The sequence below is a fragment of the Stegodyphus dumicola genome, chromosome 5 (assembly GCF_044657685.1).
Source record: "Stegodyphus dumicola isolate Sdum_Otavi_A_Nest chromosome 5, ASM4465768v1".
NCBI classification, from domain to species: Eukaryota; Metazoa; Arthropoda; class Arachnida; order Araneae; family Eresidae; genus Stegodyphus; species Stegodyphus dumicola.
The window spans coordinates 163,387,423-163,413,724 of NC_140772.1; the positions used below are offsets into that span (position 1 = coordinate 163,387,423).

At 32.3% G+C, this 26,302-nt stretch overlaps 2 long non-coding RNA genes across 9 annotated transcripts in view; one reads left to right on the forward strand and one right to left on the reverse strand.

Moving 5' to 3' along the window:
- Positions 1 to 26,302, forward strand: part of LOC146997315 (uncharacterized) — a 33,355-nt gene that overhangs the window by 6,588 nt on the left and 465 nt on the right. The gene's annotated exons all lie outside the window — the stretch shown is intronic.
- Positions 6,057 to 26,302, reverse strand: part of LOC118200538 (uncharacterized) — a 75,619-nt gene continuing 55,373 nt past the window's right edge. For all 8 annotated transcript variants that reach the window (XR_004760100.2, XR_015041323.1, XR_015041322.1 and 5 more), the window contains exons 4-5: positions 14,633 to 15,729; positions 6,057 to 6,196 (exon numbers count right to left, since the gene is read on the reverse strand). This is a non-coding gene — a long non-coding RNA (uncharacterized LOC118200538). The remainder of the gene's footprint in view (positions 6,197 to 14,632; positions 15,730 to 26,302) is intronic.

The following is a 26,302-nucleotide window of genomic DNA, read 5'->3' on the forward strand; positions in this document are numbered from 1 at the left end:
TACCCAAGGTCGAATCATTGGGAAGTTGGAGGAAGGCCACAGTGTGACAAGTGTGGCTGCAGAGTTCAGAATTGCTCACAGCATCGTTTCACGACTTTGGAGACAATTTCAAACTACAGGAACAGCTATCCGGGGGGTTTAGTAGTGGTCGTCCATGAGGAACCACACCCGCAGATGACTGGCATATTGCCTTACAGGCCAGAAAAAACAGGCGGCAGACAGCGGGAGAAATCGCTAGACACACGGCACAGGTGATTAGACGACCGATATCGCATTTTACCATGGCCAGAAGACTGCACGGTGGTGGTCTGTTTGCACGACGCCCTGTACGGTGTGTACCTCTAACGCCTGCCCATCGGAGAAGGCGTTCTCTGTGGTGCCAGGAACACCGGAATTGGAGAGACAATGAATGGGGACGAGTACTCTTTACAGATGAGAGCAGATTCAGTCTGAGTAGCGATTCTCATCGCATACTCATCTGGAGAGAGCGGGTAAGCCGCAATCATCCCTCGAACATCATTGAAAGGGACAGGTATGGAGGTGGCGGTGTTCTCGTTTGGGGAGGCATCATGCTTGGTAGTTGTACAGACCTTCACATCTTCGACACAGGTTCAGTCAATGGGACCCGTTATTGTAACGAGATTCTTCTTCCATATGTGCGTCTTTTTAGAGGCGCTATGGGTTCGCAGTTCCTTTTCATGGACGACAATGCACCATGTCATCGCACAGTAGCTGCCGAACAGCTCGTAGAGAGTGAGGATATTGAACGTATGGATTGGCCGGCACGATCTCAATCCCATCGAGCATGTATGGGATTTTCTAGGCATATGCTTGGCAGCTCGTACCTTACCACCAGTAACGATTCCGGAGCTTCGATTGGCGCTGCAAGACGAATGGGCAGCAATGCGTCAACAACTCGTTGACACCCTCATTCTCAGCATGGGCAGACGCTGTGAAACTTGCCTAGCAGTCAGGGAAGATCATATCCCCTATTAAAGCCCGGATGTTTCTTGTTGGACACTCATCACAGGGATGTTTGGCCTTCAGTCGCATTGCGCTCCATGCTACTTTTTCAATAAAGCTTCTTTTTATCTGTCTGATTTCTCTTTTAGTAAGTGTTGCTTACATTACTCATGTCCTTACGTATTGGGGATCTTACGGTATTAAATGTGTTGATTTGGAAAGCTTTTGTACAAAGTCTCATCCTTAATTTTTGCACACCAGTGTAGACTGCAATCACACCACTCACCCGAAGGCAAAAATATAGAAAAGGCAAAATCAAGGGTTAAATTCTTCAATTCTAATGAAAATGCAGTAGCGAAGTAAAGCACTGCGGTTTTTACATAATTTCTGAGTAAGCTGTTTGTACAAATTGAAATAATTCTTGCATTTAAACTTGTATTCCAAATTAAGATTTAACTTGAAATTAATGTAGATAATTACTGAGAGAATTAGATTTTTGTAGCGTAGTTTACGTGCGATGAGATCACGTGGTGTTACATGGTACGAACCGGCAAATCAAGATTTTGAACCATGAAAACATAGTAAATTCTTAATGTATTTTTACAAATTTATTATCTTTATTTATTGGCTTTTTACAAAATTTTAAAAGATATTAAAATGTTTGTGCCTTCAAAATAAAAAATTCTTAGAACTAACAGTTGTTAACATTTTTTATGTGTATATTGTATGTTGTCATCAACAAAGTCTGCTTGGCAAGATTTGCGCCAGTGAAACTGAAAAGTACCTCAGATACTAAACATAAAGATTAAATAAATAAATGTGAAGAATTTTTTTAAGGAATGAGCTGAGAGCATGAAAAATTAAAATGTGTTTAAGAAATATACAACAGTTCCTGAGAAGAATTTACAGGCATCCTTAAAAGTTTCGTATATAATTGCAAAAAATTAAAAACCTCATACAATTGGAGAATCACTCATTCTTCCTTCAGCTATTAAAATGACATCATTTATGCATGCAGAAAAATATAGTAACGATTTAAAAACAATAGCATTAAAAAAGATACTGTTTCTCACCAAATTTTTGTCATATCAGACACTATAGAATACAAAATTCAGTCTTTACTATAAAACTTGAAACTACCGACATTACTAAAATGTTTCAATTTATCGTTTATGTGAGATATGTTTTTGAAAACAACGCAGTAGAATATTTTTTATGTTGTAATATTTGGGAAGGAAAAGCAACTGGAGAGAAAATATTTGAAATTATTAACAGACATTTTGAAACAATGTTACCTAGACACACTGTGTCGCAGTTTGTACTAATGTAAGCTTTTAAAACTAAGACAATACTTTGGCAAGGAGAATTGAACAAAAAAAAAAACAAAACAAAAAAAAACAGAAACATGCTTTTCACAATTTACTAAAGAAAATAATACAGATTTCTTGTTTAAAACAACATGTGATAAAATTGACAGAAAGTTTTTTGAAAAATTTCCAAATAAGGAATTAGGTTGGATCTGTGACCCATTTTGCCTTTGGTGTTTTCAATTCCAATGTATCTCTAAATGAAAAAGAACAATTAATTGATATTTTAAGTGACGGAATACTGTGTGTTAAGTCTCTAACTTGCCAAAAATTTTAGTTGATTGGAAACTAATATGTCGATTCAAAAGGAATGAAAGTAAATTATTACGTTACTTAAGTAAAATTGTACAATAAACCTTTAGCTTCTATTTAAAACTTCTAAAATGCTTATGTTACATTTTTTCTGTTATATAAGCATTCAAAGTGGATTTCTCACTGAAATAGAAATAATTTTGCTATTGAATTAACATGGAGAACTTTTTTATTGAAATATTTTTTCTCTGTGACATTAGTTGCATCTACTACAAAATAAAGATTAAAGAAAAACATTCTGTTTTTAAAACATTTTGAATTCGTTGTCATATTGATCTATGAAGCACTAGATTAGTGAGTTTTTATTACGTTATTGACAAATATAGTTTTTAAACAATCAAAAAATTTAAAGCGGAGATAATTATTTGTCAAATATGAATGTGTTTTCAAAGAGGAAATAAATAATAAGTGATAAAAAGAAAATTCAGTCAGAACATTCACATCTCTAACAAAGTAATTTGCTTTGATTTAATCTTTATAATACAATTTATTTTAAAATGATAAGGCAAAATCCAATGTGAAAGGTTATGCGAAGATTACGATAGTACCTAGAGTTTTCAGCATTTCGTATAATCCTATAACCAGATAATAATAATATTAAAATAAATTTTATCTGAATGAAGTTTTCTTATTACAGAAACAGTAAAATTATGCAATTACATAAACGAATACACTTTCGGACAATATACTTAATATTGTTTACAAGCGCAAGCCAAAGTTCTGTTTATGTTACATCTCGCCCTTCAGCACATGCTCAAGAATTACCATCCAGGCGAAACTAGTCGATTTGACCATGACGTCAAAAATTCGAAAAGTGGGGTAGGGTTTGGAAATACGCGTCCGGGCCTGGCTACCTTATAGCCTCTCCTGTCCCAGTCTGACATCGGCCCTCGCCGGTAACCAGGTTTGCCTAGGCTGATGATGTCGGACACCATTCCCGGAGTTTGATTGGTTTGGAATTTCTGGAACCAACCATTTATGGGAGGGGTTCTATCCAGCCAGCAGGCTAAATAGCCTCGACCTCTGGGGCAAATAATCAGTCTTCACAGGAATAGAGCCGTTGTATATTCGAAGGTTGGTTCAGGCTTGCACGGACCGTACTGGCACTGTCTTGCCCCTTGGTTATGGGAACATTACATGGTTGATATGAAGGTTGTCCGAGGTGGGATGGACTCACCTCGGTCAGTACAAAAGGACGATGTCAATCTTGTGACTTCGTTTTTTCGGTGGATGCTTGCCGTCCACCACAGTACTTCCGAGTTTTATATAAGCGTGCATACTGAATCTGGTTGATCGCCTCTGGAAGTTGGGGGCACTAATAAACCGTGTAAGGCGGTCCCGAACTAGCCAGGTCAGGGAGCCCCTTCCTCTGGTGTTCTGTTCATTCTGGTTAACCACGGTCTATTCAGTTACGTCCCTATCATGTTTTCACGAATAATGCCTTAAAGCATGACTCATTTTCCGATTGATATGCCTCACGCTAAACGCATGATTAAAGAATTAGGTAAAGCTGACAAAGATTCTATTTCAGTCTCCTGAATAAAGGGATAAGGAAGGCATAGCAAGTAAAGTTATTGAAGTACTTTTTTTAATTTCTTTGAATATTCTAGCCCGTGTAAATTCAGTCCTCAGTTCAGTTTCATATTACAATTCGGCATCTCGAGGTTCTTCACCTCACCAGTGATGGAATGTATAAGGTGGCTGAATATTGATAGTTCGATCTGAAGTCCAATCTCAAACAGGCTAATTAATTGACTTAACAAGATTTATGCTATGGGTTGAGTATGGTATACAACGTTGTTTTCACGCATATAATGGCGTGAATTTAAACCAGTGTCCCTTTCATAACATGAATATGAATCACTTTCCTTTTTTAAGCTCTTCGCAGAGAATCTTAGTTCTCCACGAAAGCATTTCCGCGCCTTAGACAGATATAGGTAGTGAACTTTGCTACGATCCAATAAGTGTTTTTGCTCGAAAGATCCACAATGATAACACTAACAAGTACGTTTCACATGAAAAATGCCGCCTCCAAGTATGTCCCTTCTAGCTACACCACTGCAGAAACCACGTTTTCATTACGAAAATTTGAATGCAGATTAAATTGGTTTATAATTCACTGGAACGATCAATTAACTGAAATTTCATTTAAAAAAAATTATTCAGCTGGTTAAAATAACGGGAGTTCAATGTTTGCAATAGTTAAAAAAAAGCAGAAGTAAAGACCTCGGAGTTCACGAAATTAAACTGAAAATTAATAAAATGGAAGATCAAGTAATTTTATTGCACAGACAAGTTTTAATAGAAAAACATATATAAAAGGTGGATTAGATGTACTGAAGTTAGAAAGGTTAACTATTACTCGTATAGGAACTGTATGAAAGTTAAATTATTACATCAGAATAGAACAGAAATTTATTTACATAAATATTCTTAACAAATATGTTCAAGAGAAACTATATCAACTCCCAAAATGATTAATCTACATTTTACACATCAGTCAGATTACAATAAACTTTATTTAGTCATACATTAATAAAATATGTTTTATCATACTATCTTTTACAAAGTTTGTAGATTAAAATCTTTACTACTAATGCATATGCTATAATCAAACATTTTTGCAGGTATTTTTTATGACCTGTTATCTGCAATTATTACACCACTTTAATAGCAGAAACTTAACAGTATGAAATTAAATCAAGTCAATCCAGTAAATACCACGACACTCTCATACTAAATATTCATAAGCGCTTTGACCTTACTGTTCCTTACTTCTTACTGTTTGACACGACACCCTTTACTGTTCCTAGGATTTTTCTTTCGACAGCTTTGCGACCTACGGTCGCCCCTTTTCTCTAACATCAATTCTCTAATTACTAGCAATCCAGACTACGGATACGTCGTCGGTTCAAGTAAATATTTAATAAAGGAAATGGCCAATCAAGTAAATAGTTTCAAACTAAATAAAGTTAATCAAGTAAAGTTATGTTCTTAGTATGAAACTAACAAACTGTTTTCTAAATATAAAGATGAAAATGCTCATCTACTGCTTTGATCTTATAATGATACTGCCTTTTTAGATTTAAAATTAATTTCTTCATCTTACCTTCAAATTATATATATTAATTTCAGCTTGATGAATAAACTGATTTTTTTCATTTCTCTCATGCATAAACTTCGTCATAAGCCTTGTTTCAATACAGTGCAAAATGGAGTTTTACTTCTAACAAAGTAGCTTATGCATCAATGGCCTAAACATATTTTGTGACGTTTCAGGGCAGATGAGCTTCGGAACTGAAAATTGCAAGTCACACAAAAATATGGTTTCATATCAGCATGCAATAATAAATGGGTTTGAAGCACATGCTTCTGTGTAAAAGTTCGCTTGCATACAAAACAAGAAAATGGACGTTCTCCAGTATGTGTGCGCATGTGTCTTTTATAATTTGTAACAACCCAAGTAATGTATGAGCAAAGGTGACAAGCATAAGCCTTGGTTTTTATGGAAGAAAAATCAAAATCTGCATTCTTTCTCTCAGTAGTGCTACCACCTGAAAAAATATTTCATTATCAGCATTTAAAAGAGGAAAATTACATTTTGATACAAAAAAGTAAATGAGTTTTAATAACAGTTTAACAATCTATTAAAATTCCATTCATACTAAATTAAATTAAATCAAATACATTAAAATCCAATCTGACTGTGTATTAACCATTTCGAAAATTTATTGTTTTCTGGTAATTTTTTCTTCTTCTGAAAAAAAATTACTTTCTATAATAATAAGTAATTATCGGCATTAACATGTAATACAGGGTAAGTCAAAAAGGATCCTGTTAAAAATGATTATAAAAATTAAATTGGAACATATTTACTTGTGACACATTAAATAATATTTCAGTTATCTTAACATTTCTTGTAATGCATTTTAGATGCTCGATCTGAAATCCTTTTATCATACGATACACATCCAGTCTACAAATGAGGGGGGGGGGAGTTGCAATCTAAATCATAAGTATGGCTATAACGGCTATTTCAAAATTATTTCACGTATACGATCTAATTGAAAACGGCCATCAGCCAAGCAGTACATGCTTTTCCAGGACATATTGGGATGTGTCATGGAAATCTCCCTGCATTGCCTTAAAGAGCACATTCATCTAGAAAGACATTATTTACAAGGTTCACTAATGTCTGCATTATATACTGTATTAAATGGCTACTGTTATTTCATAACCAAATAAAATTACTACGAGTACTCACCATTTTTTGTTGATTAAAATTTGCGGTGTCACAGCACAAAAATACTCTTATTAACAAATTTAATAAACACACATTGCACACTTTTGTCAAGTGTTTCAGCTCATTGTAATGTTATGTCAAAAGCAGAAATGAAAGGGAAATCAGTTATGTCTTTTAAGACAATCATGATATTAAATTATTTTAGTAGGTCATTTTTCCAGGAATTCACAAACTTCAAAAGTAACAGTGAACTTTGAAATAAATAAATATGAACCAAAAATTGCTGTATTTGGCCTATACATATCAACTTTGATTATTAACTTTTATATGCGACTGAATTGGATTATGCTAAAGCTCATAAGGTTATTCTGTCTAAAAGAAGGAATGCTTTTATAGAGCACTTTCTAAGAGAAACTGGTTAGTATCTTTCTGTACATGTGAAATATTGTTTTTTTACATAAGAATATAAGTAAGAATCTTATCTGCTATAAATAGAAAGAATTTTTATGGTATATGTTAACAATGCTGAATAAAAAGTATCAATAAATACAATGAATTTTACACTAGTGCAAATATAGTAGACTTTGGATATTTTAATTACACCTATTTGGCATAAAAATGATTCTATGACATGTACCAATAAATGTCCCTTAAAGAGAATGCTTCCATTTGAAATTATGAGTATAAGAAAGAAATTATTCTTCTGTATACACTAGAATGTCTCTCTTACAATTCCATAGACCAGCGGTTCCCAAACTGATCCCCACGGAAGCTTAAGGGCTCTGCATGTACATCTGCTCCTCCATTGCTCCACAAAAATAAAATAAATAAAAATTGCAGAGGTTAAGAATAAGAAACAAAAATTAGAATCAAAATGGAAATTTAGAAATTATATTTTAAAGGCAGAAATCTGCCAAGTTGAACTTCAGGTTCGTGCTAAGCTGAATCTGATATTTTGCATGTGCAAATTAAAGACTGTTTAATTTATTTTAAACATTATCTTTTCATTCTAAATAAAAGCAATTAAAATAAATGCCAGCAGTTCCCAATTTGTGCACGTGAAGCTCTAAAGGCTCTGCATCTACTTCTTAAGGGCTCTTTGGCCACAACAGAAAAGTTGGAAAAAAAAAAAAAAAAAAAAAAAAAAAAAAAAGAAATTAAAGAATAAGAAACAGCAAGTAGGATCAAAATAAGATAGTAAATTCTGGACACTGAAATATGCCATGAATTTTGTGTTCTCATCTAGCAAATGATGGTTGGCCATTACTTAGAATTGCATATTTGAGAAATTTCTCAATCTTTCGATGTTGCTCAAAGTTTTTCGAAACTTACATAAGTTTCGAAAAAAAGGGCTATAATAAACTTAAATACATAAAATAAAGGGCTTGCTAAAGTGATTTAAGAATGAAAGTTCATAACGATCATATGATTTAGTGATGCTTCCACAAATTTTGTGCGCCTTTGATTTTTTTTAGCATAGTTGTGTAACTAGTTAAGTGTTCATTAATAAAGATTATAGTAAAAATAATAAACTGCAACCTCTTGAAAGCAGACTCTGTATATCAATGTGGGAAGAGCAAGGAAAATCATCATGAGTCCCTCCTGCTAAACACTGAAATACGATGGTTGTCTTGAGATGCTGACATATGCATTAAAAAAAGAGGAATGTCAAATGATACCTTTACTGCCAATATACTAGAAACCTGTTATGTCATGCTGATCTAAATGACAGAAATATTACAAAACATGAAATAAACATTACAATAAAAGACAATAACAGACATTAATTTTCCCAGCCCATAATAAATAATACAGAATATAGATTTCAAGAAAAATGTCCTAAAATTGGTCATAATGTTCTTATATTACAAATCTGTTAGAATTGATTCAAAATTATGTTTATAACATAACAGTGCGAAAATGTAATTTTATTAATGATCTAGAAAATGTAAAAGAAACTTAAAAGTGTACCAGATTTCAAAATAACTTTTGTAAATAGTGTTATTCTGCAAAATTCCAATCTAGCAAAACCATGAACCAATAAATACACTTAAAGCAAAAACAGAATTTGACATAATATCTTGAAAACTTCCAATTAAAAATTGTGCATTATTCATTGTTATTGCCAAATCAGATATAAAATTCAGAAAACTGCTTTCCTCAAATTAACTGATTGATTAAAAAGCAGAAATTAAAGCAAAGTGCTCCAACCTAAACAATCTTAAGAGATCTTTATCTCTATTGTGACATAGTTCGGCCTTACATTTCCATGAATGTCATACACAAACTTCTTGAGTATGGCTCAGATGTTTTGGGGTTATTCCTGATATTCAGTAGACCCTACCCTCTTGAATTTTAATTTCTTCACTTCACTTCAAAATTATCTGAATGGCTTGGAATTCATTTCCTTGTAAACTGTAAAATGGCACGTCAACAGCTATTTCTACAAATAACCATGATTTTTTTTTTTTTTAAAGGGAATTTTCCAACTGCTTGAAAGATGGCAAATAATCATGGAATAAAATGGTGCTCATATGATAACAATTTTCATACTTATTTTCAAAGGAAAAAGTGTGTCATGTACGGCGACAAATACGGTATATGAAATGAATAAAATATAAAGTGCTATTTGTATTTATTTAAGTTTTGCAGAAGGAAAAAAAAAATTTTTTTTTTCTTTGGAAGAAAGGAGAATTAGGAATTCAAATACAAGTCCATCCATCCATAGCCATTAATAATTTTAAAGAGTTTATTAAGTCAACCCTCTTCAGTATTTCAAAAAGTTTGGAGTTAAAAGTGAAATTATTCTTCCATTTTATAAAACATTGCATGGACAGCAAGGCAGACAGACTGAGACACACAGAGCAACTTCACCTCAGCATATTCTGATAATAGCAAATAAATAGTTCTGATAATACCAAACAAATAATGATAACAGCTATTCCTCAGATAATAGCAAAAATTAAATTTATAAATTATGTACGTGCATATTAACCAGTATACATAGTCTACAGATTAGAAATTAAGAAATATTAATTAAAGTATGCTGAAAAATTAATTAAATAATCAAGAGACAATATAATTGAATCATTGTAAAGTGATAAACTTGCATACAAGAAAAAATTTAAAATAAAAATCAACACTAAATCAAACCAAACAACAAAATGAATTCAAAATAAAACAAATAATCGTTGAAAATGTTTTGCTCTTTTCAGTGAACTACCAAAAAATTTTAAAACAGAGCCATGTTTCTGAATAATATCTGAATGAGTATCAAACAAACAAATTCATAAAAATAAATCAGAAATTTTTCAAAATCAAAATAAATAATTTAGAGTAAACGAAACAATATTAATGTGCCAATAAGAAATTAAAATTTAGAAAAGAAAAAATATAATTGAAATTAATCATCAAGATATCACCCATTCTGATATGACTCAAAATTAATTATACAATAAAAAATTTACAATATAAAATCAGGACCTAAAATCAAAACTGTTTAATAATTAGAACCCAAAAAGTGACAAGGCAAGATTTAGAAACTATTAAGAATTGCAGAGGGGGGGGGAAATCAGAAAAGGCAAAATTATCTAACTTGTGTGACTGATGTATTTTTAAATTCTTAAGTATTCAAGTTTGTAATTATTAAAGAATTTTGACTTTGGATCCTGATTCAATACTGTAAAAAATTTTCATATTATTTAATTAATTACGTAGCAGGTTATATCTTAATCATTAATTTCAAATAATTTTTTAAAATTTCTTATAGCATATTAATATTGTTTATTTACTCTAAATCAGGTGTTCAACCGGAGAGAAATTTCATGGTAAGAGGGAACTGTGGTCAGCCTTTAATTTACCTCCAAAGGATATAATTTTAGTTTATGAATATAAAAATCTATTTTTATTCAAGTTTTCACATTTATCAATATTTTCAGCACCTTTTTTGTTTAATTTATATAACACATTTAAAAATAATATAAATTTAAATAAATGTTTATGCATTTTTCAAGTTTTGGAAGAGAGTGGAAGGGGGAATGATGGTCTAGCAATGGTGAAAGTCATGCATGGAGCAAAAAAAGGTTACGAACCACTGCTTTAAATGAATTTCTTCAAATTACCTACCTTAATTTAAAAGTTTTCCTAATTTATTTGTCTTCTGAATTGTATTTTACTCATCCAAATATAATTCATAAACACAGTTCCGTTGAAAAATTTTTGGCTGCTCTTTGGAGGGGGGAATTCAACAATTATTTGTTTTATTTTGTTACACTGTTTCCCCCCAATATAGTTTTGATTTTGATTTTAAGTATTTTTCCTGTTAGAAAGTTTACCACTGTTTAATGATTTAATTATATTAACTACCTCTTAATTACATATAAATTCATATTTATACAAATCCCGTCACACATTAGAATATCTACACAGCAGAAATTTCAAACAACTTTTGATAAATGGTTGATTCTTCATTGAAGAAACAACAAAGTATATTTACAGTTTGGGAGGATGATTGTTTTAAATTATTAAACTTTTGCCTTTTTTCCTTTGCCCCACAGCTTATATGATTAACTGCATTCTTTTGACTATCAAACAACAAAGTTCATTATCAAATTAACACTTTATTAATATTCAATCAAGTAGTAAGTTTCTGTTTTTAACTAGTCCTTTTAGCCGCCCAGTTGGTATAGTGGTCAGGGAAGCTGACTGCGATGCTGAAGGGCCTGGGTTTGAATCCCAGAGAAGGCATGGTTGTTACTGTCTGTCCCCTCACAGGAAAGGCAATGGTGGCCCACCTTTTTAGGTGCCTCCATAATAAAGAGACCACCATATCCGGCCTTGTATTGCATTTGTAATTGCTCAGAATCTGCCATTAGAAGGGGAAAAAAAAAACTATGTCTTTTTACTTTAAAATGCTTTATCTTTGCAGAAAACAAACAAAACAAAACAAAATTACTACATTCACCATATATTTCTTGCAGATTTTCGGCTTCACAATACATGGTTCATGGAATTTATTTATTTTTAACAATTAACTTTGGCATTGTGTGCAAAATTACCAAAAGATATGCTTGTCTATGAGAATTTTCCTCTCTTAGCACATTACACATTACATTTTCAATATTTCGCTATTTTCTACCCTCAGTAAAGTTGTCGAACAAATTCAGAGTTATTGCATAAAAACAAAATATTTATCATACAACTCAATTACTAGGAACATCTTCCCTTCCTTTTCCTTTTTTGAAGACATTTGTTTCACCGCATTAATTGCATTTTGGAATACCATTTGTTGCCGACTTCCTTGTTCACGTCTCAAGAAAACTTTCACTATCCAAGAAATTTTTCATTTGGAAAATCTTTTCGTGATCCAAGGTTCCACTGTAATGCAAAGTTAACTCAATGTAGATGCTACTGAATAATTAGAAAGTGCTTTTTAATTATTATTATTTTCTTATTCACTTCTACTGTGCTTTTATGTAAACCAAGTATCTGATAGCACTTTTTAAATATTCAATGCTGAGGAAATTTGAAACCTTTATTCCCATAAACACCAAATTTAACAGTTCTCATGAGGTAATCGAAAATCCGCTGACCTAAAATCCACCAACTCTTGAAATTCGCATTGCCTCTCAAAATATAAACATTCAGTTTATAGATTCCGGAAACCGCAACACTGAGTACGAAATATCGAAGAAAAAATAAATAAAAATAATGACGTCATAATTACCGAATAATAATGAGTCATAATGGAAATACCAAATTATTGATATCATGATAAAAGTTTTTTCCCCTCTATTCTGTTTCGAGGTAGGAAAGCAGACGATTCACTCTTCTTTCAAGTTCACGATGCACGTTGTTGTATTTTCTGAGCTTTGTGATTTCACGAGATTATTTAGTGCTGCCTTTATATAATCCGGATATTTTGTGGATAAATTAAGAATATTTTAAATTTCAGCCCTTTTTAACACAATGACAGATAAGAAATGCACTCATGATTTTACTGCTTGCAACGTTGAAAAACGTAAACATGTTGCATTGACGGTAATGCAAAAAGTGCAAATTCTGCAAAAGATGGAGACGAGTGCATTTATAGCAGAATCCTAAGGAATTGTGTATGATATACGGAAAAATAAAGAAAAGCTGTTGAAATTTTACAGCAACAGTGATTCTAACACTGGAACCCAAAACCGGAAATCTTTGCACGAGGTGAAATCAGCAAACCTCGATGCTGTGTATATATAATACAATGACTAATATAATCAGTTTATATATGTAATAATAATTTAACGCATATAATAAATTATTGCAATACTGTATATACTAATTTAATTTAATGTATATAATACGCCTTATTTATTTTGCACTTTTAGTCTGAATATTATGATTTATCTTTTCTGTCCTGAAATCTGGAAAATCCTAATATCTGCACAACCTCTGGTCCCAAGCTTTGCGGATTTCTGGACTTCTACTGTAATATAAAACACACTTAAACTCAAAATGCAATTAAAAAAAGAGTTTACCTACACAAACTATTATTTTATAGAAATTGCGAATATGGGTGAGATTTTTAAAAGTACCAGAAATTTAGCTTCAAAACAAAGCAACTCACAGTATTTAAACGGGGTGAGGGAGAAATCTGCATTTTGAATAATTTTTTTCAAAGCAGTTTTGCATTTCAGATCCAGAACACACTGAAACTAAACAATTTAGTACGAATTACACCCATTTACAAGTGATATAACAGAATATAAAATTAAATGATTTTTCTTTTTTTAAAAATTTGATTAAAAACTGAATGTAAATAAATCATATGTGAGAATTAAAACATATAAATATATTAAAATTGTTTTCTTTCATATAATTACATCCAAATACAAAGCTCAAATTATGAGAGATGATGTTTTAGTAAGAAACAGACGATTGTTGGTAAATATCCAGTATAACATAAAAATATATTTTTTCAAAAAGCCCACCAGTAGCCAAGCAGTAACATTACTAACTCTGGTAGTTTGATATGGGGTTTGAATCCTGATAAGTGGGCTGGCTGCATGGCATTTTTGTCATTTTTCCCATGAGTAATATGTATACGAGCCAGTTTTCCTTAAAAAGTCCTTCAGGAAGGCATCCTTTCCCTTATGCAGATAGCCCTTCAGTGTTTCGCCATAATCAAATAAATCAAAACTTATAGTTTTGAAAAGAATGCAAAGTACTGAATGAAATAATAAAGTAAACAAAGATTATTTTACAAGAAACTCACCTAATGCCATAAAAAATCATTACTACCCATACCTTTCAAAGGAAAAAAACAAACATCAATGAACTCGCTCAACTATCTAATGAGGGATGTGGCTATGTTAAACATGCAACATGACTTTGAAGCATTCATTAATAAGGTGATTAATAAATATTTGTGGAAATTGTTCCCAGTCTTTAATACAGACATTTTGCAGCTAAAAGTGTGTCACTGTGGTTTATTGTCTAGCAGCAATGGAAAGGACTAATGTGTACCAAGCACGTTCTATCAGATTCAAATCTGGGAAGCATGCTACCTACTTCATACACTCGAGTGTTTCTTCTTCAAGCATTTGATTCACAAGATGTGCTTGGTAAGGTCGGGCACTGTCATGTGTAAAAAGGACTTAAACATCAATGGCAATAAAATACAGCAAGAGTAAGTTCTAAGAAATTCATCTTTGTACTTTTGAGCAGTTAGACCCATTTTAAATAACGTACAAGTCAATATGCCTACCTTCTACCCTAACAGGTCCATCACCTCCAGCAAAATGCACTTTTTCTCTGGTATGTCATGAACTGTAGCAGGTACCATTTTCTCTCAAGGTCAATTATTTTCATTCCCAAGTATTAATCTAGATTCATCAAATCAGACCTTTACCAATGTCCAAGAACACTGTTCATCTCACTTTCGAGCTCTACAATGCCAGAAGATTACAGGAACACAAACAAAAGATCTATGTACATACAATTCTCCTGCATAAAGATATCTGCAGGTTTGCTTGTATTGATATTCATCTTCCTGTTGTGGCAGAGTGACATTTAATACCTATTCGAAGAACTGTTACTGACAAATAAAGGTCATCATATGAGATGGCAGCTTATAAATAACTTTTGACCAGGATGCCTTTGAACATATCCCAACTTTTGGAAATTACTCCACAAGCATGAAATCACATTCCAGTTTAATGGTGGGCACAACAATCCACTGGCTTTCAACTTTCCTTTGGATTGGCATGTAGTAATTTTTGGCAAATTTTGTTGATGTGACACACTTACATCAGATAAATGTAACATAGAGCTTCTCCTGTGACAAGTGGTGCAAGAACGTCGTTCGGAAAGAAACGATTTTGGTATGATTTTTGAAATGATTTTGATATCATTAATGCTAATCTGCATTTCAAGCTTCTTTCTACAGCTACCTTTTTATTATTCAAAAGTAATTTTTTAACAGTTCAATAACACTTTATTCAAATGCATGAAGACATTTAAGAAGTGTGCTTCTCTAATTTTTTTGGCCAATGTAATTTCCCAATTAATGTCCAAATTCTATTTTATGATTTTTCAATTCTGATACGTTTAAGAAAGTAAATTTGCATTTACTACATACATAAGGTTTTCTTGTAGAATGTACCAGTATCAAATGAGTTTGAAGATTGTCTTTCCTGTTGAAACTCTTTTGACATACTGTGCACTTATATGGACGTTCTCCAGTATGTTTAAGAACATGTCGCTTATAATTACTTGCATGCCATGTAGTATAAGAGCAATATGGACATGTATATGTATGTGCTGACATAATGGAAACATTTTCTCTCTCTTCATAGTACAAATCTGTAAATAAAATCTAAAAATTAATGAATTTTGAATTACAATCAAAATATATAAACAAGTAATATGAAACATTAATAATTAAAAGGATTAGTCAAAGGAATTCTAAAATCAAATATAAAAAACAGACTAATATGCAAATTTTAAAATGTAATTTGTAACATACAAAATAATATATACTAGACAGGGAATTCATATTTGCCCCAGATAATTTCAACTTTATTAGTTCAATTTTAATTTTTTTTTTTTTTTCATTTTAATAACACACAAAAAGTTTTACATCCATGTTTCTCCTTCATAGTAAATGCCACCATAAGACAAAAGATTAAATAGTAATAATTTAAAAAAGATAAAAAACTACATTTATTTTTTATAATTCAGAAACAAGCACGCAATAAAGAAATAAGAAAGCATGTAATACAGTACAAACTCTGAAATCTGGGTGTCCAATATCCAGAATGATGTAAAATTCAGACCTTCATATTAACAGTAACTTTTTTTTTTTGTCAGGATGTATGCTTTATGGATGCACATTTGATATTATTCATAATAAAATATGTGCAGAAACTCAGTTCAGCATTAAATAAAATACCTCCATACTGGAGAAATAATGATTTATTAGCATAAATCTGATAAATAATTTGGTAATGTAAGCACCTTTTTGATTGCCATACATTTCAAAACAAAAGATTCTGAATCAAAACACCATTAATTTTAACATATTAAATGATATACATCCCTAATGCCAATTTGGTGAATCATTACTATTTTTTGTTTCCAGCACCACATGACTATCAACACATGGCAGCTTGAGTAATAACTCGCAAAGCTAAGTCTATACAACTTTTTTTGAAAACTATTAATAACTGAATGGTAAATTTTCAAACTAAGCTAAAGAGAATGGTAAACTTTTATGCAGCCATTATGCTTGGCGATGATAACAGAATTCAGCAAACTACACTGCAAAGTGTTGATGAGGAGAAATTTAACAGAAATTTCTTTTGGTATGTAAAAGATAAATTAAACAAATGATTCTCATAAGCCAAAAGATTATACATTTAGTGCTGTTTGTATTGAGAATAATTGATCTATTATTCAGACAAGCTCAAGTTCGGTACCAGATGGTGCAGGAGAATTTAGGGAAGCAAAATCTGTAGAGCTTAGAGAAGCACTGAGCAACAAAATTAAGGGATGGTGAAAGCTTTAGAATTTAGGGAAAACACTGGAATGCAAAATTTAGACCTGCCAGAAGTCTTAGAGTTTAGGAAGGCATTTGGCAGAAGAAATTAGAATCTGTACAGATTGCACTGGGCTGCAAAATATCTAGTGCCCGCCCTGGGTAAGCTTTAAGGATATGAAAGAATTTATTTATTTGGGACTCAGATAAGACTTAAATATGCATAAGAAATAAGTGTAAATATAATAAATTTCAAGCCTAATCTTCTCACTGAATAATAGAAGCAAGACAAAATTTAGCGAAACAGCACATTTTTAGTTGTCAATCCGATGATATAACACCAATAGTGTATAGTGGATGCTAAGCTTCATGATGATAGAGATAAATTTGACAGTTTTCGGATATTGCAAAAAAGTCAAATTTTTTATTTAATGGACTTTAAAAAAAAAAAAAAAATGTGAGGTAATAAAGAAAATTATACATCAGAAATTTTCTATTATGATGACAATGCTTAATCATCAATTGACCAATGGATGGCAAAATCTGCAGTGAGGTTCTAAATCCTGAAAAATTCAAGAATAAATAGCATAGTGAAGAAAGTGACACAGAGGTTGTTGAGAACAAAAACATTTGATTGTCAATTTAGCGGGAGTTCTTAAGACAGCATATACAGGATATGAATACAGGATTTGCAACTGAACAAGAAATTATGTCTGTCTATAGAGTTAAAAGGAGAGTATTATCACAAAAAAAAACAATGCACTTTAAACACAACTTGCCCTGAAAGAAATGTTTACTAAAGCAAGCAAATAAATATGTATTGAGTTTTTTTTACATTATTTCATAAATCACTATTTCATATTTTTAATTGTATAATTTCTACATGTCATCTTACTAGATTTAAACTGAAGATTTTAATATCTGAAAAATTCCAAATCTGGAATCCTCAAAGTCCCAAAGAGTCTGGATCTTGGACTTTGTACTGTATATCATGTCAAAAATATGTTTTATTAATTACCATAATGATGCAAATGCTTATAAATGCTATTATTAGCCATATTACCAATCAAATACCATTAAAATATAAATTAAGAAATGTATATGGTGTTTTTTAATTTGCTAATTTAAGCATTTTAATTTGAATGTTAATTTATGTCATACTTTAAATATCAAAATTTTTGAAAATCATACCATATACTCTTTTCAAGAACAGCCAAGTTTTTAGGCAAATCTTTAAACACTATTACCCGAAATTCTGCTTTTTAATGCACATAAGCTCCAACTGTACACATAAAAAGTTGTTCAACACAAATTATTTTTTCCGTGTGATTTTTCCCAGATTTCAACAAATTGCAATATTAAAGAAAATAAAAACACATCATGTACAAAAACTGTGATACACAATGAATAAAAATTATATTTAATTTAACTTGCATGTATAATTTATAAATGCTTTATAATTCTTAATAGTTTATAGAGCTTGTCTTCTTTTTTAATATCACACATATATGTAACAGCAAAATTAAACTTGCACTACTCAAAGGGCCTTGAAAACTGTTCTACAAGTCTGAAGAGGAAAAATATTTAGACAATGGACATCCAGGCACTAAGGAGGACGTGCTTGAGATTTCTGAAATCAAAAAATTTAGCTTAAAAATTCACACCAGATGGTGCTGCAGGGCAACACATTGCAGCAACATATGCAAATGTGACACATGATAAAAGGAAGAAGTTGTTCGTGCCACAATAATCCGAGCGCATCATCTGCATCCGATCGACTACATGGGTCACACATTCTACTCGGAATCCGACATAGCAGAAGTTCTAGCAAGCAACTTAAGTAAAGTTTTCAATAAACACGAAGAAGAAAGTTCCGAACACGAGGAAGAAGTTAATCAAGAAATAGTTAATATAAAATCCCGGCATAATTCTAACTTCATTAAATTCAGTTCTCCAAATGAAGTTCAAAGCATTATTAAAAAACTCAAAAAACGGAAGGCAAGAGGGTATGATAACATAAACAATGAGGCTCTGCAAGCACTTCCAAGAAACTGTATTGTGTTACTTTGTAACATATTTAACGCATGCATTCGACTCACACATTTCCCTCAGCAATGGAAGCATTCAATTATAATTACGATACTAAAACCAGGAAAAAAACCCCATGAAGTCACAAGCTACAGACCGATTAGTTTACTCCTGGCAATAGGAAAAGTTTTCGAGAGAATTTTAAATGACCCTTTGACTACTCACCTTGAAAGATTGAAAATTATTGACAAAAACCAATTTGGATTTAGGAGAGGCCATTGTAGCACACACCAAATCCTAAACTTAATAGAATATATTGCTCTAAATTTCCAGAAAAAGACAACAGTCGCTGCATGCTACCTCGATTTCGAAAAAGCTTTCGATCGAGTGTGGCATGCAGGACTTGTGTACAAGCTTTCAAACTGCATACTTCCTAACAGTTTCTAAAACTGATTATTTCATTTCTCAAAAGAAGAACTTTTCAGGTTAGATGCGGTGATTCTCTCTCCAGCAAGAAAGTAATGTACAAAGGCGTCCCACAGGGAAGCGTACTTTCGCCAAAATTATTTTGCATTTTTGTCAATGACATGCCTCAGCCTTTCTCTTCAACTGTTTTAAAGTATGCTGATGACACCGTGGTTTTAACTAACTCCCTGAATCCTCAAAATGCTGTAGACAAGCTAAAGTACCAAATTAATGAAATAGATGCATGGTGCATGCTATGGAAGATTAAAGTGAACCCTTCTAAATGTAACATAGTGATTTACAAACGGTATAAAAAATTGTTCCCGCTTAATATTGACAATATCCCAATTCCTGTTGTAAATTCTTACAAATATCTTGGAGTGCATATTGATAGAACTCTCTCTTTTCATGATCATGTGACTTACGCGACCAATAAAGCTAACGTAGCATTCATGGCCATCTACCCGTTATTAGGACGAAATTCTAAATTGGATTTAAAGATTAAAAGAACACTTTATGTCACCTTAATTCACCCAGTTTTATTGTATGCCGTACCGGCCTGGGCTACAACAACGAAAACAGACAGACAGAAGATGAATGTGTTACAAAACAAGATACTTCAATCTATTACAAACGCTCCCTGGTTCATAAGAAACTCACAGCTCTATGAAGAGTTAAAAATTCTACCAATTCAGGAACAGATTCTGACCACAGCACACAATTTTTTCACAAGTATGCAAAATTCTCCATACTCTGCCATAAGAAATCTTACTACCTACGATCCCACTCAGGAGAGTGTTGTAAAACGCCCACGTTCAATCCACCACAACCCACTGTGGTAGTGATGTACATAATGTAAATATTTCATACCTTATTTACTCACTTTTTTGTCTAGTTTGTGTTTAGTGTTTTGCACCAAGGACTTTGTGATTTTTATAAATCATCTTGACAAAGCGAACTGTGCACCATTTTTGTGTATAGCCAAGTTTGGTGTTATTTTAAAATATGCTTTTCGTGTTTCTTCAATGGACTTTGATTTTGCAAAGCCATTGAACTGTGTAATTTAAATATTTACGAACGTGGAAATTACTCTCTGAAGTTCAGTTAGAATAATTCCAGCTAATTTTTTTTTTTTTTTAAATTACATGAATTTTAGATATCAGCTTTTTACGTCTCATCATCATAACCGCTCTGCTTAAAGCAAGGATCAATCTGAATTTGACTTTATGTCATGTGACTTTACGATGTACTTGTTTCTCCTGCTCTATGCATGCTCATGTAGCTGCTAACTGTGTGTAAGACTTCAGCCGCACATACTCATGTAGTTACGAAGGCATTATTGCTTAAATGGACTAATTTCAGCATCTTTGTTTAAATGTTTGAACTATCACAAAGGAATGATTTTCCCGACTTGCCAACAGTGTTTCTTAGTTTTTTCGTCCCCAGGATGTAGCACACAAGACAGTGTGCCTTTGATTAAAAAAAAAAAAAAAAAGTAAGAGCACAAGGGCCAAGATATCTACTGGTGATTACTCTTTGTAGTAGAGGCCAAACTTCAGTGTCCGATATATTATGTGTAGAATTTTGAACTTATAACCATATAAGATACAAGCAGTTCAGCAATTGGTACAGCTTAACCCAGACATTCCCAAAACATTTGCGCTGCAATTTTTTGTGAGAATGGTGGTCATGGAAAATTCTACGGACAGACAAAGTCCACTTTAATGAACAGGCATACATGAAAAAAATATATGAAATATGAAAATGATCGAATACCTATAATTATCACACATAGGTGGGAGAAAACCTTCACGCTGTGCATGCCAAACCCTTGCAAGATATGAAAATGATCGTATGGTGCGGGTTCACAGCTGCATTCATTATGGGATCATATTTTTTTGAAGAAGATACCCCTCAAGGACTTAGCACCTGTTCTGTTAAAGTGCAACGGTGTCATGATATGTTACAAACCTGTGTAATTCCTATTCTCCAGCAATTAGGCTCAAGAAACCATATTCATGCAAGATATGAGCCCCACCACACAGTGCAATCCCAGTCCAACAATTGTCGAGGTGGACATTTACAGATGCGTGATCAGCCAATGTTTCCCAACAGCTTAGCCTCCGTGATCACCCAATCTCACACCTTGCGACTTCTGATTATGGGGATTTTTGAAAGACAATGTTTACCGGGAACATTTGACAACTGTGTCCGATTTGAAGAACAGGATCCGGCACCACATTCAGAATATTCGTCTTGATGCTCTCCATTCAGTGGTGGAAAGCATGATTTTCATAATGGACTATGTTGTCAAGCATGATGGTTTGCATATTGAACATGCTGTAAAGTAGTTATTTTCATGCTATTCATTTAGAGAGTTTTTTTTTTTTTTTTTTAAATTTTAATAATGTAACTTTGCATTGTTTTTATAGCATTCCTTTTGTGTAAGCTCATAGTGCCATCAACTAGCGATTTTTTAAGCTAAAATGTTTTATTTAAAAAATCTCAAGCACATCCTCTGGAGTGTCTGTTGTTCAAATATTTTTCTCTTTGGATTAGTAGAATGAATTCCAGGGCCCTTTGAGTAGCAGAAATTAAATTTCGCAAATATATATTTCGGAATTAAACTTCCTACATATGGGTTCCCTCTTTTTTGATACTTCTACTAAATTTATATTAGGAGATAATATAATCAATATTTCTTTAGTAAATAAATTATATACATACATACAGGGTTAGCGAAATATGTATGCGTATGTGTGTGTGTGTGTATATATACGAGGGCCATCCAGGAAGTAGATTACGTTTCCGTCTGTGTCCGCTAGGGGCGGGGCTAGCGCGGCCATCTTGGGGTCAGAGCGTTGCGCAGCTCAGTCTGCATCTAGCCGTGCTAGTGAGAGGTTCGTGCTGTGCTCCGTTCAGATACTGTGACGGTTTGAAATGTCTGCGTTAATTGAAAATCCCGCGAGCTGCGAGGTGCGCTCAGTAATAAGGTTTCTGACTGCAAAAAACTGTAAACCGATAGAAATCTATCGGCAGCTTCGTGAAGTGTATGGGGACAACATTATCACTGAAGGTGGAGTGCGTCAGTGGGTCATAAGATTTCAAAATGGCCGAACCAATGTTCACGACGAAGATCGAAGTGGGAGACCCAGCATAGTGACCGCCGAACTTCTCGAAAAAGTCGATGCTAAAGTCCGTGAAAATCGAAATTTCACAATAACGGAACTTTCTTTGAGTTTTCCACAAATTTCGCGAAGTTTGTTGCACGAAATCATCAGCGAAAAGCTTGGTTACCACAAGTTTTGTGCAAGATGGATTCCAAAAATCTTGACAGAGGACCACAAAAATCAGCGAATGGCTGCAGCGTTGAACTTTTTGGACGCTTACCATAAGGATGGTGACTCTTTACTCGATCGCATCGTTACTGGTGACGAAACATGGGTGAAACATGTGAACTGTGAAACGAAATTGCAATCAATGCAGTGGGGGCACACAAGTTCTCCCCAAAAACCCAAGAAATGCATGCAAACAATGTCGGCAAGGAAGATGATGGCGACTGTTTTTTGGGACAGAAAAGGTGTAATTTTGGTGGACTTCCTGGAAAGAGGCACTACAATAAACTCTCAAAGGTATTGCCAAACTCTCCAAAAACTCAGAAGAGCAATTCAAAACAAGCGCAGAGGAATGTTGAGCTCTAAGATCTTGTTGATTCACGACAACGCCCGGCCCCACACGGCAAATGTCACTCGTAAAGTTCTTGAATCTTTTAAGTGGGAGTTGTTTCCTCATCCGCCGTACAGTCCCGACCTGGCACCGAGCGACTTCCACCTATTCCCAGCAATGAAGAAGTGGCTGGCTATGCAGCGTTTTAATGACGACGCACAGCTGCAAGAAGAGGTAACGAAGTGGTTGAAGGCGCAGGCGGCCGAATTTTTCGACGAAGGAATTTCCAAGCTCGTACATCGCTACGATAAATGCCTTAATTTGTATGGTGACTATGTAGAAAAGTAGTATTTGAGTGTGGCTTTCATCTGTATATAATAAAATTTGTTTCCTATACTTTGTTTATTTTTTTATTCCAAAACGTAATCTACTTTCTGGATAGCCCTCGTATACACACATATTTATATTTGTAAGTGTACTAAATTTCTTTTTGGTTAAATTATTAATATACTTTAAAGATTATTATAAAATTTGCTGGAAATAATTTGAAAAAAAAAAAAAAAATGACAGAAAACCTTACTAAAAGATCACAATTTACTCAGAACAGAAAATGAGATCTAAAATGTAATGAAAATTATCATCTTCTTCTATCAACATTTAATTAAATTACATAAAAAAACTTAAAAAAAAACATCAATAAATTAAATCCAAAATTTGCTAAAATACTATCAAAACAAAACTTTTTAAAAATAGCTTAGTCATTAACAAAACATTCATTGAAACATCATTGGTAGATATAAAAGCAAATGAAGTCATAAGCTTCAAAAATTATGAACCTGTTACCTGACATAAACTAAACAAAGGTCTACAGTAGGTTCAGTTTCAGTGATGGAAATCTTAAACTTTTTAGAATCTACTTTTAGCAACATAAAAATTTATGTCTTTCTGCACATGATACTGATCATTATGCTATTAAAACTATGAATTTTAGCATGCTGTATTCAAACAGTCAGCTGAATTCAAATGCCTTCATGATTTAAAGTCTCCCCACCTCATGAATAATTTTACTAAATCTAAGAGTTTAATTTAATAAAATAGCTTTTTATTTATTCATTTAAAAAGTCAGTATCCTTAGTTTTAAGACAATAACTCATACTCAGAAATTACATTTTTGCTTTATTGTCAATAATACAGCATATGACAATAACCTTTTAGCTGAATTTTTTATGAAAGGAACTGAGTTTTCTAAAATATATATGCATATTTAACTTTTTTTATAAACTTTGCGAGTCAATTTTTGATATGCATATTAGATAAAACAACCACTTGTTTAACAAATTATAATTCTATATGTATACAAGTATAACAAATTTTCATAATAAAAAGCAGCAACACATTGAGAATACATTGACAGAAAAATAAATTTATGAAATAAAATACATATTCCGTTATAACTGTTAACACTTTACAGCAAGCAAATATATTATACAAGCTATATACTCAAAATTTTGGTAATTTAACCTACAACAGATCAATGGATATAGCGCAATTACAAGTTAAAAAAATTCAACATTTGATCAATCAAACAATAAAAAATATAATGAATATATAAGTTTTGTATGAAGCACACTTATTTAATAATGACTTTCATAATATGCTTGTAATTACATATTGTTTCTCTCAAGTATTTCACTTTAAAAATTTCCCTTCCCCTCCCTTAATTAGTCATAATAATAAAAAGAAAAGGGAAATTTTACAAATATTTATATAATACAGAAATTTCCTTGGTCCCACTGTATTTAATATAATCAGTATACATTATAATAGCTCTAGTACTATCTTACATCACACTGTGAATTCAGCTTTATCACTGTGTAATATAATGTCAAGATTAATTTTCAGTTAGTTAAAACAATACGTTTTAACAAAAATTAATTTAAAAAATGAGTTACAACCTGAAACTCTGCTCAGAGCGAAGTATTATACATTTCATAAAATGAATATTTGTAATATATGAAAACACAACCAAACATTTAACTGCGATTGAATTTTTTTCTGTCTATAAGAGGAAACTAAAATGACGGCAGAGAATATTTCATAATTTTCTAAAAGATAAAAATTTTCACAAAATTAGAAGCATGACATTTTAAAGATGAAAAACAATAAGCTAAGCATTATAATTTGTTGTCAAGCAGGAAAAAATATGTGCAGCAAAAGAAAAAGATGTACTATCAACAAATCAGCTTAATTATAAATAAATAAGGTTTTCAAACGTGCATTTAATTTTATGGCAATAACTTAAAATAATTAATTAACTATTTTTTCCTCTCCTTGTGAGAAAGCCTAATTATTTGATATTTTTCAACATATCGTACATGCATATATAATGGCCTCATTCATGTGATGTCCTCACCTTAAGCTTCTGCATGAAATATAAAGAAAAAGAGTGACCCAAGTAATCTCTGTAGAGCATTTTCATCAAGAAAATCTATGTATATGTAAGATAAAATTATACGAATCAGAATTATAATATAACTATAAACATTAATTCTTCCTCTCTATTCTAAAATCGTAATAACTTCTCTGCATTGCATCATTTCTAGATCACTCTATGGCTCGCGCAGCTCTGATGACGTAATAATTGAGAAAATTATTTGCACTTCCGCTTTTTCAACAGCTAAAAAATTATTACATTCGTGTTAATCTAGGTCAGAAACTAAATTATTTAATGTGCTGCGGATTCTATAGTTTTCATTTCAACTTTGGTTAAAATTTCTGCAATTTGTTTTGAGAAAATCTGAAATTCTTGGTAATTAATTTTTCTAATTTTTCATAATTATGTGTGAGCAAATTAAGTAACAAATTTTAAGCTATTTAAATTATTCATAGGGAAGGATATTAAGATAAGTTTTTATGTTTTTGTAATTTTGTTGAGAATTTTGAATACGAAATTTATAATTATTCTAAAAATGAAGTAGGTGTAAAAAATAAGTGAAATTATTAGAGATACGTAATATGAAATTATGGTAAATGCATGTTAAATTTATGGGATGATTGTATGTTAAGTATAGTGTATGTTGAGGGAGTACTGGGTTCCTAAGCAGAGGCTTGTAATTACCTCTGTACAGTTGTTCCCTTCACTCTCTTCAAGTAAGATAATGTTGGATGCTCTCATTTTATGAGTGTGTGTAATTTTTTTATATTATTATTATTATTATATTTTTTTATTATGGAATGTAG